Consider the following 19,025-nt stretch of genomic DNA (forward strand, 5'->3'; position numbering starts at 1 on the left):
AGCTCAACTGGAATTCCATCACCTCCACTAGCTTTGTTCATAGTGATGCTTTCTAAGGCCCACTTGACTTCACATTCCAGGATGTGTGGCTCTAGGTGAGTGATCACACCATCGTGATTATCTGGGTCGTGAAGATCTTTTTTGTACAGTTCTTCTGTGTATTCTTACCACCTCTTCTTAATATCTTCTGCTTCTGTTAGGTCTATACCATTTCTGTCCTTTATCGAGCCCATCTTTGCATGAAATGTTCCCTTGGTATCTCTAATTTTCTTGAAGAGATCTCTAGTCTTTCCCATTCTGTTGTTTTCCTCTATTTCCTTGCATTGATCGCTGAAGAAGGCTTTCTTATCTCTCCTTGCTATTCTTTGGAACTCTACATTCAAATGGGAATACCTTTCCTTTTCTCCTTTGCTTTTGGCTTCGCTTCTTTTCACAGCTATTTGTAAAGCCTCCTTAGACAACCATTTTGCCTTTTGCATTTCTTTTCTACGGGGATGGTCTTGACCCCTGTCTCCTGTACAATGCCACGAACCTCCATCCATAGTTCATCAGGCACTCTGTCTATCAGATCTAGTCCCTTAAATGTATTTCTCACTTCCACTGTATAGTCAAAGGGATTTGATTTAGGTCATAAGGAAATGCAAATCAAAGCCACAAGATATCACTTCATACCCACTATTGATTCCTGTAATAAAAACGTCATAAAAAAATAATCGCTGGTGAGAATGGGGAGAAAGCAGAATCCTCACACACTGCTGATTGGAATATAACTTTGGAAAACAGTTGGTCAGTTCCTCAAAAAGATAAACATAGAGTTACCATGTGACTCCCCCAGCAATTTCACTCCTAGATATATTCTCTCCCCAAATTAAAACATAGCCACACAAAAACTTGTACACAGATGTTCATGACTTCTTTATTCAGAATATCCAAAAGTAGAAACAGCCCAAATGTTCATAGACTGATGAATGAATAAATTAAATATGTGACTGATTTATCACGGAATATTATTTGGCAGTAAAAAGAAATGCAGCACTAATACATGCTAACAACATGGATAAACCTTGAAAACATTATGTTAAGTGAGAGAAACCATTCAAAAAAGAACACATTTTATATGAGCTAATTTATGTGAAAAGTCCAGAATAGGCAAATCTATAGTTTTTCCGGTAGTCATGTACAGACGTGAGAATTGGACTATAAACAATGCTGAGCGCTGAAGAACTGAACTGTGGTGCTAGAGAAGACTCTTGAGAGTCCCTTGGACAGCAAGGAGCTCAAACCAGTCAATCCTAAAGGAAAGCAATCCTGGATATTCACTGGAGGGACTGTTGCTGAAGCTGAAGCTCCAATATTTTGGCTACCCGATGCAAAGAGCTGACTCATTGGAAAAGACTCTGATGCTGGAAAAGATTGAGGGCAGGAGGAGAAGGGGGAGACAGAAGATGAGATGGTTGGATGGCATCACTGACTCAATGGACGTGAGTCTGAGTAAACACCAGGAGATAGTGAAGGACAGGGAAGCCTGGCATGCTGCAGTCCATGGGGTTGCAAAGAGTCAGACACACTTAGCCACTGAACAACAACAAAATAGAGACTGAAAATCGATTAGTGGTTGTTTAGGACTAGGGGTGGGCTGGAAGGATTAGGGAGTACCGATGAGAGATTGTTAAGGATACAGTGTTTCCTTTCAGGGTGATGAAAATATTTTAAAATTGATGGTGGTGATGGTTGCAAAACTCTGTGAATATACTAAAAACTATTGAATTGCACACTTTTCCCCCACTAAAATAAAACTTTTTCTTAAAAAAAAAAGTAGAACCAAAAGGTAGAAGTCAAAAACTTATGTAATTTCATTTTGAGAAAGAACTTTCCAGTAATTAGATCTACCTGAAAATGAAATGGGCTGTCTTTGAGTTGCCAAGCTCTCCGTGGGTAAGTAATAAGTATTCAAATGGTAGCTCTTAATTATCAGTGTAAAGTCTCAACCCTTCGTTTCCAGATGTACGTGCTCCTCGAGCTGGCTATACCACCCTTCACCCAAAGAAGACCCTTACCCAAAAATGGTGTTACCAGGGTGTCTTCAGCTTCACCCGAATATCTAGAAACTCAGCCTACTGGAGAATTCTAAGAAACTGTATAGACCATACTGCAGAGTCATCCCAACTGAAGGCTGAAGAAGTTGAGTTATTGATCTACCAACTTCCTTTCCATCACTTGTTGAGGGCTGCTCTGGGGCATTAACTCTTGGCAATTCCAGCTTGTCCTGTATATGGGCCAAATCTATTTCTGAAGCCAGAACAGGCAGGGAGTTGCAGATGTTCATATAAATAGCCTTTGGGTAGAGAGTGAATGTCAGGGGCCAGCATCTGCTGCAACACCCAGTGTCTAACTATAGCCCAGATGTCTGTTCTGGGGCACCAGACCTATACAGGCAACTAGTCACTAGATTTCCCCACCTATATCCATGAGCAGGGAGACAGGACTCCAGTGGGGAGTAAACTAGCCCTGGCCTCCACTTATTACTCTCCAAAGGCATCTCAAATTCAACCTGCCCAACATGAGATTCATTGCTGCCTCTTCCAATCCATTCCTCTTTTTGTATTCCTGTCTATGTAGATGGCCACTCAAGTTGTCAACCCAGAGACCTTCCTTGACTTTTATATATCCCCAACATCCAATCATACCATACTTGCCAGAGCCACCTTCTACCTTTCTGGACTTTTCTCAGTCAGCTATGTTTTAAAATACATTATTTATTTAAATGGGCACACAACTAAACTAGAAAGGGGCCTTGGTGATTTTCTTGGTGGATTTCAAGATGAATGTCTGTGGTACAGTGATTGTATTTGTTGCCTTCATCTTTCTGCCCAGCAAGTCTGGAAGCCCTTTGAGTGCAGGCACCACACCTCATGTTTTTCTAACTTCCAGACTGAGACAGGGCCCCGATTCCAGTAACCCGTGTGTGTGCAGGTCTGCTCTCAACATTAGGTACTGCAGGCACAGGGGCCTGGACTCACAAACCTTCTGGAGGCCCTTTAATTTTTTAAAATCAGAAGGAAGATGAACAGAACATAGTAAAAATAATGTATAGTAATGAATCCAGCCTGGATTATATTTGTCTTTAGACCCAAACAGTTGTGAAATACAATTGTTAATATTTTTTGGTTCATTTTGTGGTTAAAGGGGCCCAGAATGACAAGAATGGCTGGAGCCCATGAGGGGGATATTTCAGTCCTGGTCCTTAGGTCAACATCACCTTCTCAGCATGAAGCTGAAGTTTCTGGGCCTGTTGGGGGCTGCACTACTGTTGTCCCTTTTTATTTATGCTTGAAAGAATAGCTCAGTGAACTGTGTATTCTGCCTTATCCTACCTCCCTTTAAGACTCTAGGACAAAAATAGCCCCAAAGCCTTTTGGACTGGTTGAACTGAAGATAAGTTTAAATTTAAGAGGCTCTTAGCTTCAAACATGGGAGATAAGATGAAAAAAAATCCAGACAGTCTACTTTAGTTCTATCCCAATCAAACTTTTATTTCAAAGAACTATTTAAAGGACCTGACATATGTGAAACACAAAACTCTTTTTTTAAACCTTCAGGGATATGACAAAGAGCCTGAAATGAGACCTTCTTCCCATAGCCTCAGATACCCTGTGAGTGCCAAGGTATGGGCTACAAACCCAGGGAGGGCAGCTCTGTTTTGCCTGCCCTCAGGCCATCTGGTATACAAATTGTGTGTTTCCTGGACTCCTGCAAGTTGCAAGCTGCAAGCATTTGCCTGCAAATCAGGTTGAAATGAACAAAGGCAGCCTCGAAGGGGGATGTCTCAGAGGGCATTGCAGGCCAAGGGATGTGTGTAATGTGGGGTGGGTAAGGATGGGGTGGAGCAGGTTGGGGAGGCAGAAAGTTGTTGCTAGGCAACCAGCCCGCATGCCTTTGTAAATGTGGATATATTTTGTTTGAAGCAGCAGCTGGCCGCCACCACCTTCTTTTCTCTCCCTCCTCCTATTTATACCCAGAATGTAGACCTGATCTAGAACTCTCTGAGAGGTCCTGGGAAGATGGAGTAGGGAGCTGACTGAGGCTTTAGAAGACAGGTGCACATGAAAAGGCAAATGATTTTACAGCTCAGGACAGACCTGGATGTTGATACATATGAACCAAGATCTTAGGCAAGTGTACTTAATCTCTCTGACACTCAGATGCCTCTGTTGGAAACCTAGAGACACAACTCTCTGGCAGGAATGTTGTGAAGATTAGAAACAGTGCATGCAGAGGACCCAGCCCAGGACTTGGCACATAGTAGATGCTCAGTAATCAACAGTGAGTGTGAAGAGTATGGGCTCAGTCACCAGACTGCCACGTCCCAGCTCTGCCACTTATTAGCTATGTGACCTCTGGCATAAACTTAAACTTCAGTGCCTTCACTTTTTTTTTTCATCTGTAAAATAGGGGATAATGATAGTACTTACAGGGTTGTTTTGAAATGCATTAATAATGCAAAGTGTTTAGAACCGTGTCTGATCCACAGTAAGCACTCAGTACATGTCAACGATGAATTGTAGCACCATATATACCATGTCTGAGTGCACCTGCAGACCAGGTGCTAGGGAAGCGAACTTGCAGGAGCTCCTTTTTAAGAGGATTTTGATTGTGGCCAGTGGTGACTGAAGAGAAGGTTGTTACTCTGGTACCTTGAGAGCAGCCAAAAATAAAAGTTGCTCAGTCATGTCTGACTGTTTGCAAGCCCATGGACTGTAGCCTGCCAGGCTCCTCTGTCCATGGGATTCTCCAGGCAAGAATACTGGAATGGGTTGCCATTTCCTTCTCCAGGGGATCTTCCCAATCCAGGGATCGAACCTAGCTCTCCTGCACTGCAGGAGGATTCTTTACCATCTGAGTCACCAGGGAAGCCCCTTGAGAGAGGTATATGTGTTAATTAAGCAAGGATTTTAGCAGAGTCCAGACTCTGATAAACTGCATAACTTTGGGAAAATTACGTAAGCTATTTTAGCTATAAGAGACTATTTTGTAAAATGGGTATAATCAGGATCCCTGTCCCATCTGGTGGTTATGAGGATTAAACTAGGTGACTTGTCAGGTGCTCAGCATAAATGCCTGGCCCAGAGTAAGTAGTCAAAACCTGGCAGCTGATATCATTTCTAGAAAGAGAGAGAGAAGAAAGAGAGCAGCATGGGGCCTGTGTCCATTCCAATAGAGTCACGACAGGAAAGAGCTGCAGAAAAAAGCTGAAGATGCTGTTTTTGCAGAGCTCTGTCTTTGAGGGGGTGAGATGGATGAGCTAAGGCACCAACAAAGCCACTTTGGCCTCCAGGCAACCAACAGTGACTCAGGCTAGGAGAGGTGTTCTTTTATCTTCACTGTGGGCCATCACAACTGACCATTTGGGGACTGTGAGGGTTGGTGGTGGTGGTTTGGTCTCTAAAGTCATGTCAGACTCTTGTGACCCCATGGACTGTAGCTCGCCAGGCTCTTCTGTCCGTGGGAATTCTCAGACAAGAATACTGGAGTGGTTGCCATTCCTTCTCCAGGGGATCTTCCCGACCCAGGGACTGAACCTGCATCTCATGCATTTCAGGAGGATTTTTCTACTGCTGAGACACCAGTGTTGAGACCTTGGGTGTTAAGAGGCAGCATTCTTAGTACAGACATTGGAGTTCTCAGTGAGAGGGGTTTCTGGAATGGAGGTGAAGCTCCCAAGAAGGAAAACCTCAGAAGTTATGTGATAATGGGGGCCATATAAGCAGATGGGGATCAGACTGATGAACTTTCTTATAATGACGACAACTATTAGCACCCCATCTGGTAGATACAAACAGATGTTTTTCCGAAGAATGCATACAGATGGCCAATGGGTACATGAAAAATGCTCAACATCACTAATCACCAGGGAAATACACATCAAAATCACAATGATATATTACTTCACACCTTTTAGTATCTAGTGTTAGTCGTCCAGTTGTGTCTGTCTCTTTGCAAGCCCGTGGACTGTAGCCCACCAGACTCCTCTGTCCGTGGGATTCTCCAGGCAAGAATATTAGAGTAGCCATGCCCTCCTCCAGGGCATCTTTCTAACCCAGGGATTGAACTCAGGTCTTCTGCACTACAGGCAGATTCTTTACTTCCTGAGCTACCAGGGTTAGTATGGCTGCTATAAAAAAGATAATATATAACAAGTGTTGGAGAGGATGTGGAGAGAAAAGGGAATCCTCGTATATTGTTGGTGGGAATGTAAATTGGTGTGACCATTCTGGAAAATGGTATGGAAGTTCCTCAAAAAATTAAAAATAGAACTACCATATCATTCAGTAATTCCATTTTTGAGTATTTAATCTGAAAAAAATGAAAACACTAACTTGAAAAGATACATGTGCCCTCATGTTTACTGTAGCATTGTTTAAAACAGCCAAGATATGGAAACAACCGTAGTATTCATAGATGGATGAATGGATGAAGGAAATGTGAATATATATATATATAGAGAGAGAATAAATATATATCACACACATACACACACAATGAAATATTATTCAGCTGTAAAAAAGAATGAAGTCTTGCCATTTGTGACAATATGGATGAGCTTTGAGGACAAATACTAAGTGAAACCAGTCAGGCAGAGAAAGACAAGTACTGTATGATTTCACTTACATATAGAATCTAATAAATAAATAAACACACCAAGCTTATAGATGCAGAGAACAGACGGTGGATGAAGGGATCAAAGGGTACAAACTACTGGTAAGTTGTGGGGGTGTAATGTACAATATGGTGATGTTAATAATAATGCATTGCATATTTGAAAGTTGCTAAGAAAGTAGGTCTCTAAGAAAATGTGGTGTGAAGGCACTCAGTGATTGTTCTCCTGAGTCTAGCTCCTTTTTATCTCTTTTTCTTTTCTTTTTTTTTAATAGGGGAATTACTGCTTTATAAATCTGTGTTGGTTTCTGCCACACAACAGTGTGAATCAGCTGTAAGTATACATCCTTTTTATTTCTTGACTCAGCTTCGTGGCATGAGCCTGCCTCTGGGTTTCAATAGCACCTTGTACGTTGGCACCAGCCAGACGACTCTTGACTGCAAAACCCAGATAGCCCTTGAACTCTCATGAACAATCTCAAACTATCTTGAACAATAAGGAAACTGGCTCATGTAGTTTAGAAGTCTAAAGGTAAGGTAGGTTTCAGGATCAGCTGCAGCCAATCTGTGCATGATACTCTCTCTAAAGGAAGAGAAATGGGGCTACTTCCGATGGCATTCCCTGAAGAGTGAGATTGTCCCAGAAGGCCCCGCCCAAACCTCTCTTTACAGCTAATTTTCCCAAAGTGGTCATATACCTATCCTAAAGCCAACTGTTTTCCAGGTGAGTGAGCTTACCTTTAGATCAAAGATTCTCAGCTAGGGGTGATTTTGCACCCCACTCACCCATGGCCAGGACATTTAGTAATATCTGGAGATATGTTTATTTGTCACTGCTGGAGGGTCAAAGGAGTGTGTGTCACTGGCATATACTGGGCAGAGGCCAGGGATGCTGCTAAACACCCTATAAAGCACAGGGCATTCTCCCACAATAATGATCCAGGCTAAAATGTTAATAGTGCCAAAATCAAGAAACCCTGTTTTAGACTAATCAGCCTGCACTTGGAGCTTGGAGTGCAGGTAGCAGCCATGAAGGCAGGGATGGATGAGCAGTGGCCACCTAAACAAACTGAGACTCACTCGGGGAAAAGGAGGGGAAAATGGGTCCTGAGTCAACAAGCAACCAGCTATACTGCAACTTTGCTCCTAGGAGCACTTATCTCATGGTGTGGCTGCTCTTTATTTATCCTGTGTTAGTTTCCTATTGCTAGATTACAAATTGGCAAACACTTAGCATTGTAAAGCAACACAGGTTTATTACCTCACAGTTTCTGCAGGTCAGAAGTCTGTACATAGTGGCCTGGATGCTCTGCTCAAGGTCTCACTGGGCTGAAATCCAAGTGTTGATTAGGGCTGCAGGTCTCCTCTGGGGTCCTCTTCCAAGCTCATCCTTGTGGTTGAATTCATCTCCTAGAGGTTATAATATTCTGTTTCCTTGCTGGCTTGTTAGCTGGGGGCCATTCATAGGATTTAGCGGTCACACACACTCTTTACCACGTGGCCAGCAAAGGTGCATCAGATCCTTCCCATGCCCTGACTTAAACTCTCCCACCAGTCATCAAAAACTCTCTGCTTTTAAAGTGCTCATGTGATTAGGTCAGGTCCATTCAGATAATTTCTCTTTCTCAAGTTCAACTGATCTGGAACCTTGACTACATTGACCAAATCCCATCACATCATCACCTATATTAGTGTTTGGACGACTAATTGGGAAAATGTTAAGTGTATCCTAAGAAGCATCTTTATGTTCCTGGCTTTTAGCAGGGTACCCAGCAAACAATTTTTTTTTTCCCAATAAACATTGCTTGAATGACTAAAAAAAAGAATAAGACAAACTCATTTCCTTTGGTGGGGGATAGAATTACTAGATTGGTCACTCAGGGGCATGTTATGAAGGGAACTGCACAATCAGAATTAGAAGATACATGTGGTCATGCAGAAATCTGTCCGTCACTCCAGGAATCCATGTATTCACAGTGTGGGGTTCATCAGATCAGTTCTCCCTGGTTCTGAGCTCTGTATTACTTTTACAATGCAGACTAATTTTCTGCATTGCCTCTTGGGAAGAACTGGCAAGCTGCTGACTCATATTGAACTGCAGCTCACTTAAAGCTTTCCTGCATTAACTGGTATTGTGCCAGGTCTCATTGTTGTACTTGGGCAGATTTTATGCCACTTCCTTCCCACTCATTCTTCTGCTGTGGGTTCTGGCCTATTATTTCAATCTTTTGGAGACCTTTGGGAAATTCTGATTTTATAATTTGCCTCCTTGACTCTCCTGACATGATAATACTTGAAAATACAATGAGTCCATTTTCTTTGCCTTTGTCCAAATAGTTTATAAGAATGTTGAATGAGACTTTCAAAACCCTGAGGCATGTTATTGCTTTCAAGTTGACGACAATGATTTAATCAACGTCTTGCATAAAGGTTGCTCAACCTATGATGAATCAACTTTTTTTTTTCCTGGCTGAGCGGCGTGAGAGATCTTAGTTCCCTATACAGGGTACAGGACCAGGGATTGAGCTGGTGCTCCCTACAGTGGGAGCACGGACTCTTAACCATTGGACCATCAAGGAAGCCCCCTGAATCAACTGTATTTCTCTGTCATATCTAAAAGGCTATTATGAAAGACTTAAATGTTTGGTTAAACCTAAGCTATTCAGTATACATTCACATATACCCCTAGGAAATATAATACACATCTTTTGCAAGCAGGTACATCCACATATTAGAAAATTCTTTTCCAAATTCTCAGTTATGCTGTGCCTTGAAGTACTTCATATTGTTCTTGTGTAGAGACATAGACATACTGTAACCTCCACACTTTATCAATTGCCTGCTAATATTTTCTCAGTAGCAGTTGAGTTTCATTGATTTATATTGATTTATCAATATAAGCTGGCAAGCATTCCTTGTCTCTATGGTTAATGGGAATTTCCACTTGGGAGAAGAAGCGACTGTTCTGACTTGTAAAGATGAAAGTTTGGGCCGAAGAGTGGGAGCAAATGATGTGACCACCAGGTGAAGGGATTCTCTTTGAGCCACCTGGTTATTTCTCATGTTTTTCTCTTCGACCAATTATTTACATTTGTAGCTTTCCCAACTCTTCTTAATGATCACACTTTGAAAACGTGCAAGTGTTAGCCTCTCAGTCGTGTCTGATCCCTTCGACTATAGCACCAGGCTCCTCTGTCCATGGAACTCTCCAGGCAAGAATACCAGAGTGGGTAGCCATTCCCTTCTCCAGGGCATCTTCCTGACCCAGGGATCGAACTCAGGTCTCCTGCATTGCAGGGAGATTCTTTACTGTCTGAGCCATCAGGGAAGCCCAATTATCACACTTTGTTAGTTACTCTGTTATGTCCGACTCTTTGCAATCCCATGGACTGTAGCTCACTAGGTTCTTCTGTCTATGGAATTCTCCAGCAAGAATACTGAAGTGGGTTGCCATTCCCTTCTCCAGTGGATCTTCCAGGCAAGAATACTGGAGTGGATTGCCGTTTGTTTCTCCAGGGTCTCTTCCAGACCAGGGATTGAACCCAGGTCTCCTGCATTGCAGACAGATTCTTTACTGCCTGAGCCACCAGGGAAGCCCATCACACTTTAGGGGAATCAAATTCTCTTGTTCACAGGAAAAGGTTGGGTCTCTGTGAATGGGAGTTTCCTATTACTCTATAGGGTTCTCTTTCAATGCAAGATTGGATGCTCCAGGACCCCTGAATTCACCAGTAATGCTATAGAGATAGAGTTGTACTTTGTAATCTCTTAGAAGGTCTATGAACTTAGGAAGGAGAGACAGTGGGGAAAAATTTAACTGTGTAGTGAGACCTCAAGAGAGCCCTCAGTGACCCCTGACTTCTGGTATCCACATTCTTGTGTATTCTCCCACCATATTTGTATGAAGGTAAGTCTGTGTGACCAGTGGACTATAGCAGAAGCAACAGTATGTCACTTCTAAGATGAGGTTATAAAAGTCATTGCAGTTTCCATCTTGGTCACTCAAATCTGTGGCCAATCCCTTGCGGGAAAGTCAGCTGCCAGCTGTGAGTAGACTACAAAGAAGACTGTGTGATGGAGAATGGCGTCTCTGACCATAGCCAGTGGGGAAACAAGTTCTCTTGCTGACAGCCAGGTGAGGGACTTGTGAGTGGATCCTCCATTCCCGATCAAGCCTTCAGATGACGATAGTTTCATGAGAAACCCTGACTGGAAGCACCCAGCCAAGAATCTCTTGGGTTCCTGATCCCTAGAAACTACATCATATAATACATTTTGTTGTTTTGAGATAATTCATTATACAGCAGTAGAAAACTTATACACTAGGAGATGCTGAATATGTTGTTTGGGTTTCCTTAGGGAAAGTGAATAAAATGCTAAATTCCCAGAAAACAGTAAAAGACTAGTTAATTTCTTAGGTCAGCACTCTAGAGAATATTGCCATGACTTATAGAGACAGGCCTTTTACCATTTTTTAAAATGTCAATAATGATAATTGTCCTTTGTTAAACCACACACACATATTCACACAGGAAGTAAAAAGCACAAGTACCTATTCTATTCTTATCTTATTCCTCAGAAGCAACTGCTGATATCAGTTAGGTTTTTATCTTTCTAAATCTTTCCCGTCAATTATAATCACACACATATACAATTACAAAACCCAGTTTGTGTGTATTGTGTGTGTATTTGACAAATGTCTTTATCATTTAACATTCATATCATATATTCTTTGACAACGATGATTTAATCAACACGCTTCGCATAAGGGTTGCTCAATCAACCTTTCGCATAAGGGTTGATTTGATAACAAATCAACTTTTGTTTTTTGGCTGCGTTGCATGTGAGATCTTAGTTTCCCGACCAAGGGGAACAAACATTTTATCGTTTAACATTTATATCATATGTTCTTTCAACGCCAATAGACTTGGCTCCAATATAATTGTTCTAAAAGGTTATATTATATTCTGTGCCACGCTATGCTTAGTCGCTCAGCTGTGTGCAACTCTCTGTGACCCCATGGACTATAGCCTTCCAGGTTCCTCTGTCCATGGGGATTCTCCAGGCAAGAATACTGGAATGGGTTGCCATGCCCTCCACCAGGGGATCTTCCCAACCCAGGGATCAAACCCAGGTCTCCCACACTGCAGGCAGATTCTTTACCATCTGAGCCACCAGGGAAGCCCAAGAATACTGGAGTGGATAGACTATTCCTTCTCCAGGGGGGTATCCCTTCTCCCTTCTTCCTGACCCAGGAATTGAACTGGGGTCTCCTGCATTGCAGGCAGATTCTTTACCAGCTGAGCTACCCAGGAAACCCCATATTATATTCCAATAGTGTGGTATTCTATACTTTATTTAAGTAACAGTTCATCAGTAATTATTTATATTGTTTATTAATGTATTTATTTGCCATTACACACAAGGCCATGATAAAACATCTTTGAGCACTAGTACAAATATCTGTAGGATAAAATTTCAGAAGTGGAATTGAGGATTAAAAGGTATACAGATCTAAAGGTTTGGTAGATGATACCTAATTGTTTTTTATAAAGTGAAGTGAAAGTTGCTCGGTCATGTCCAGCTGTTTGTGACCCCATGGACTATAGCCCATGGAATTCTCCAGGCCAGAATACTGGAGTGGATAGCCTTTCCCTTCTCCAAGGTATCTTCCCAACCCAGGGATAGAACCCAGGTCTCCCACATTGAAGGCAGATTTTTTACCAGCTGAGCCACCAGGAAGCCCCAAGAATAGTAAAGTGGGTAGCCTATCCCTTCTCCAGAGGATCTTCCCGACCCAGAAATCAAACCAGGGTCTCCTGCATTGCAGGCAGATTCTTTACCAACTGAGCTATTAGGGAAGCTCATAAATTTTCTTTTTCTTTCTTTTATAAATGTTGTCCTCATTTCTTTCCCCACTAACATATTTTTGTATCCTAACACTAGATAGTAATGATTTCAACACTTTCTGCTAATTTGATGGGCAAAAGTTTGCAGCTTATTTAAATTTGCATATTCCTGATTTTTTATAAGAAATCTACAATTGTTTGAATTATTTTCTTATAGACGGTGTGTCATCTTTCTGGCTGCTTTCAATAGTTTTTTTCATCTTGGTTTTTAGCAGTTTGATTATGATATGTCTAGTCATGGATCTTTTGCGTTTTTCCCATTTGGAGTTCTCTGAGATTCTTGAATCTGTAGGTTTTTGTCTTTTGCCAAATATGGGAAGTTGTCCGTCATTATTTTTTCTATTATTTTTTTTCTGCCTTGTATTTTTTTCTCTTCTTCTGAGACTTGAATGACACAAATATTAAGACATCTTGGTATAATCTCACTGGTTCCTGAGGCTGTTAAAAAAAAATCTTTTTCTATGTTGTTCAGATTGAATCATTTCAACTGGTTTATCCAGGTTTTAGAATTTCAGCTATTATATGTTTTCATTCTAAAATTGTCATTTGAATCTTATTTATTCTTTTGGTTTCCCTGCCAACACTTTCTCTTTCCATTCAAGAGTGCTGTCCCTTGCTCTGTGGAATATTTCATAATACTTGTTTTAAAGTCCTTGTCAGAAAATTCCAACATCTGCATCACCTTAGCATTGGCATCTGCTGATTGTCTATTTTCATGTGAGCTGAGATTTCCTGGTTCTTCATACACTGAGGGTGAATGTAGAATGAAGTCTCTCTTAGAGATAGCTGCATCCTAATTTCCAGAACCTGTAAATATTTACATGACAAAAGGGATTAACACTGCAGATGCAACAAAAGTGCTTCTCAGACTCAAACCTTGAGATGGGGAGATTATATGAAGTGAAGTGAAGTTGCTCAGTCGTGTCCGACTGTTTGCGACTCCATGGACTGTAGCCTACCGGGCTCCTCCGTCCATGGGATTTTCCAGGCAAGAGTACTGGAGTAGGGGAGATTATACTGGTGGGATAAATATAATCATGAGCACCTTTAAAAGCAGAGAATGTTTCCTGGTTTTGATTGGAAAGGGAGGTGACACCGGAAGAAGGATCAGAGAGATGGGATATGTTGCTTGCTTTGAAGATGGAGGAAGGTCCATGAGCCAAGGAATGAGAGGTGTCCCTCAGAGTTTGAAAATGCAAGGAAATAATTCTCCCCAAGAGTATCCAAAAGGTGTCAGTCCTCCCCATATCTGGATTTTAACCCAGTGAGACTGAATTTGGACTTCTGACCTACAGAACTTAAAAAACAACAAATACCAGCTGTACTATTTTAAGCCACTAGGTTTGTGGTCACTTGTTGTAGCAGCAGTAGAAAACTAATACCCTGAGTAATGTGGGATCGTATCCTGGATGTTTTGAATGTTATATTTTGGGAGCCTGGGTTTTATTTCCATCTTATGTAAATGACGGTATTTATATTTTAGCAGGCAATCAACCCGGATGGCGTCAGGCTGAAAACTTGTCAAGGCTTTTGTAAGTTGTAGTTTCAATGCCAGGTGTGTTTTCAGAGCCTTTGCAGCCACTTAGGTCTTCTCTGTGTGTGTGCCACTGGGGGGCCATTCTGGGACCCGAGTGATGGTCCACCCCTTAGTCCAGTTCTCGATGTCTTTGGTGTCCTTTATGGGAGAGATCCATACTCACACAGAACAGGATTGAACCCAGGAGTCTGTGAACAGCTTTAAGGACCCGAGTTCCTCCTTTCTTTGTAATCTCCCTAGAACTTCCCAGCACTTTGTATCCACCCCCTCCCCCATCCCCATCCTCTGGACAGAAAGCGGGTGCTCTATCTATCCCACTGTGCTGCACCCTGCCTGTGACTGTGCCCACAGGAGGGGCCAGGTGGTGGGAGAAGTGAGAAAGGATGGGGGGTCCCCTCCCTCTCTTGGGAAACTGCTCCTGCAGACAGAGAGAAAGGGTGCTCTTGGGCCCCGCTGTTGCTGCTCTGAGCGCCTTGAGGGGTTGGGGCTGGAAGAATAAAGGAAGCAAAGGAATGAACAGGGGATTTCCCCACTGTCTCTGCGTGTTAATTGCACCTGAAGCCAGAACAAGAGGGAGATCTTTCTAGTCCACACCTGTTACTCATTTCCGGATTCGGGGTTGCCTCCCATCCAGACCAGGGACCCAGAGGACACGTGGGACTCTCACCGCTGATTCAGAGGCATATCGAATTCTGGTCTTCCTCCCCAACCCCGTGCTACCATTTACACTCTGGAGTCCTCAGAGAGGCTGGTCCATGTGTTGTGTTTAGGTTTTATGGCTGCATTCATGTGTTCACTCCATTTCATCCAGAACTGGATCCCGGACTCTTCTCTTGGTGTCTGTGGACACTTAGGTTTTCCCTCAGGGGTTCTGGGTACAGGACAGCACCCTGTTTCCTTGATGCTCTTCAATAGGAACAGGTCACAGCAGACAAAAACCAATCATGGTGAAGCATCATTCTTTAAAGCACCGCTTACCTGTTCTTGCCTCCTCTGTGTTCTAGGACTTTCATCAAAAGACACACAGAGAAGTCAGACTCAGTCTCGAGGTTCATCTATAAAGAAGTCCAGAGAGACAGCTTAATGCAGTGTTTTACAGGCACAAAAGGATCTGTTGAGAATGACTGAATCCTATGAAATAAGAACCACATCTTTCATTACATCTTAACATTTTAGCATGTTTCCTGCTACAAACTATTGCCATTCTAACAAACTAATTTCTTCTCACTGAAGATCTGGTGGAAATCTTTTCAATGGTGTGGCTCAGAGAATGAATGTGATTTCATGCTCTTGCCACTGATGTAGGAGGCTTTCTTTATACTAGTGTCCCTGTGGTCTTTTGGGAAAGTTCTAAGTCTCTTGGTGTGTTTGAAGCTCTTCTATTGTATTGCAAGGCAAGTGTTTAATCTTTATACTCTAAGAAATGCTGGCACTTACTTTACATATAAGCTTTTCCCTTGTTTGCGTAATAGTGCAGCTTGGTTTCCTAACTTGAGCAATTGACCAACTGCCTCTGTGTTCTGCTCTTTTGTTTGTGATTGGACTGTGGCAAAGTAATGAGTCTTTAAACTCCTTTTAGTAGGAAAAATAGTTTCTGAACTAAAAACAGATGACTCCCATTGGGCCAGGATACTTTTGTACTTCCAGTAAACATTCCTTCTCATCATTTCTCATCCAATTACTATGTAGGCCAGTGCTGATCAAACATTAATATACATATGAATCATCTGAGGACTTTGTTCAAATAGGGATTCAGATTTTATCGTTTGGGGATGGGGATTGAGATCTTGCATTTCTAATATCTTCACCTGAGATATTGATGTTCCTGGGTCTGCTGACTTTCGTAGCCATGTAGCAATGTGGGACTACCCGAGAGAATTCATCAGGAGAATGTCACATGTGGCTTGGTGAAGGCCATTGTCTCAGGTTGCGTTTCCTGGGAAGCCTGGCCAAGATGGAGATGCATGCTGGAGCGTATTAGGAAGTGCTCTGGAGATTTCCACATGTGCAAGAGGAAGAGGGGAGGCTGGGCAGTGAGGCAGTCTCAATGAAAGGCTGTTCAACCCTAGAATTCTGAAGCAGGGATGCTCTGTAGAGTTGAGGTGAAGGGACCAGGCCTATATATGCAACTCTGACCAGCCACTGGGTGCAGGCTGCCCCAGGAGGGGGGTGTCACCTTGAATGAGGTGACTCTGCAGCTGAAGCCCATCCTATATAGGACTAGCCCCTCAGGCTGTTAGCACACTGCACTTCCAGCAGCCGAAGGACCAGCTTGGTTCCGTGTCATGTTACACATCCTGGACCCTGCTCTCCACTTCCTTTTAAGATGAGCTAGCTTTCAGTTCAGTTCAGTTCAGTCGCTCAGTCATGTCCGACTCTTTGTGACCCCATGGATTGCAGCACGCCAGGCCTCCCTGTCCATCAGCAGCTCCTGGAGTCTACTCAAACTCATGTCCAGTGAGTTGGTGATGCCATCCAAACATCTCATCCTCTGTCATCCCCTTCTCCTCCCGCCTTCAGTCTTTCCCAGCATCAGGGTCTTTTCTAATGAGTCAGTTCTTCGCATCAGGTGGCCAAAGGATTGGAGTTTCAGCTTCAGCATCAGTCCTCCCAATGAATATTCAGGACAGATTTCCTTTAGGATGGACTGGTTGGATGTCCTTGCAGTCCAAGGGACTCTCAAGAGTCTTCTCCAACACCACAGTTCAGCTAGCTTACAGCCCTCCTTTTCATTTTCATGCTGATTTAAACACCCTCAGACATAATCCCTCCTTAGTACCCTGGCCTGAAACGTCAACAACAGTTGTCAATGAGCATCAGTTGAAGCCTCTAGGCAGGCAGTTTGCATTTTTAGGAATTTCTAGACTAGATTTTTTTTCAGTCCTGGAAGGATTCCATTTAACATTCTTCATAGATTCCTACTAAATCAGAAGTTCTGATGGCCATAAGAAAATCTCTGTCTGCAGTAGAATTGGGACTTGAGACATGAAAAGAATTCCCTTTCTTGCAGGAAACAAAGACCTTGAAGTATCTGTAGGCTGAATCGAAAAGAGAAGGGTTAGGTCTGGAAAAACCCATTTGTAGATGAATGAATCAGGAAGACCAAAACCAGGATGTTTAATGATTGAATCCTGTGCCCCACTGATTGTGTAATGCAAACTTTAACCCCTGCTAAATATAGTTTATACCCTGAGAATCCTTCACACTCTAGTAAAAATAGCTGCACACTCAAATGGCTCATGGGCTTGGTGATTACAGGAAAAAGGGCCAGGAATACTGGGTGAGAGGAGGAGAAGGGCCAGAGATCCTTGGGAGGAGTCCCTGGCCCTATCTTGCCCTTTGAGACAGTTCAGGCAGACAGCAATGGCAGAGAGTTGCCCAATAAGAATGGCAGTGGGAGGCAGGAGAAGGCAGCTGGATGGTGGACTGGCAGTTGCTTAGCAAGGGGCTTCAGTAAAACCCACCATTGCTGCCACATACCATGTTAATGCCAGTTTCCCCCATCTGAGCTGAACTGTGATGTTTGCCGGACAAAGCTTCCTGCATGAGGCAGATTCCTGCAGCTGAAGCACTGGGAAACCCAGTCACTGGGTGGGGAAAAGGTGGGTACCAAAAGCAATGGATAATGGAAAAGAACCCCAAACCAGACTGTTGGCCAGGGCCCGGGCAGAAGTTCTACTCAAAGACAGGCATAAGAGTAAGGCACAAGAGGTGGCTTCCTTGGCTGGAGGGGGCTTGACTGTGCCATCACTGAATGTAGGCAGATGCCAAACAGTGGTCTGGGGCAGGGTTGCCTGAAGAAGATCGAGTGTCCAGAGGTGAGGGCTCTGGATTTTTGTCTGTTTTCTCTTTTACTTCCTGCAGCTTTTGAGGTACACATGGAATAAAAAGCCAAGCCTGGAGTACAATTTTTGCTTTTGGACAAGACACTGATTGCTACTATTTACATATTTTAGTTCCACGCCCTGGCTCACGCGGCACCCGAATTTTTCATATGCTGTGTGTTCACAGATGAGAATGAAAACGGTATGTGATGCCCCTGGGTGGGGCCATGTGGAACTATTTGCGCATTCATGAGGCATCGTACAAAGGCTGGACTGGCAGAGAACCATCTCATGTAGGTAGAGGTAGCACAGTGTGTCTGACAGAGAGGAGACGTGTCTTTGCCCCTAGCCAATCTCCTCTGCCTTCACCTGATCTCCTATGAAGTGTAAAGCTTCTCCTTCTAGTGTAAAGCTACAGCTTACAAGCAGAAAACCTATGTAAGTGCAAGGCCCATCCATGGAAGTGGCCCAACCAGAACCAAGTGATGCAAATCATTGACTGGACAGCCCTGCTTCCTGGGGGATTAAGTGTGTCCAGCTCTTGATTTACCTGGATATTTATTCCAGAAAAAAAATTGGGGTGGCGTGGGTGAAGAGAGCAGAATGCAGAGAAGAATTCAGATATACTGATTTGTGCCAAACACCATTCAAAATGTCAGGCCCGTCTAGTGACCCTTATGCCTGTTCTCTTTCATTGGCTGACTTCAGGCTACTTCTTTGCTATCACCATTAAAATGTAGAAAAGGAAGAGGAGTCAAATTTATTGAGAAACTACTCTTTGCTTTATATACTATTCCAATTTAATGCTTATAGCCACTCGATGGGATAGGAATTTTTGTTTTTTTAAAAATATACATATGGTGTATATATATACATATATATATATATATTTAATATATGCAACTTCCCAGTGGTGCTGTGGGTAAAAAATTTGCCTGCCAATGCAGGAGCCACAAACATGGGTTCGATCCCTGAGTCAGGAAGATCACCTGCAGGAGGGCATGGCAACCCATTCCAATATTCTTGCCTGGAGAATCCCATGGACAGAGGAACCTGGCAGGCTAGAGTCCATAGGGTTGCAAAGAATCAGACATGACT

This window comes from Cervus elaphus, chromosome 20 (genome assembly GCF_910594005.1).
Source record: "Cervus elaphus chromosome 20, mCerEla1.1, whole genome shotgun sequence".
Lineage (NCBI taxonomy): Eukaryota > Metazoa > Chordata > Mammalia > Artiodactyla > Cervidae > Cervus > Cervus elaphus.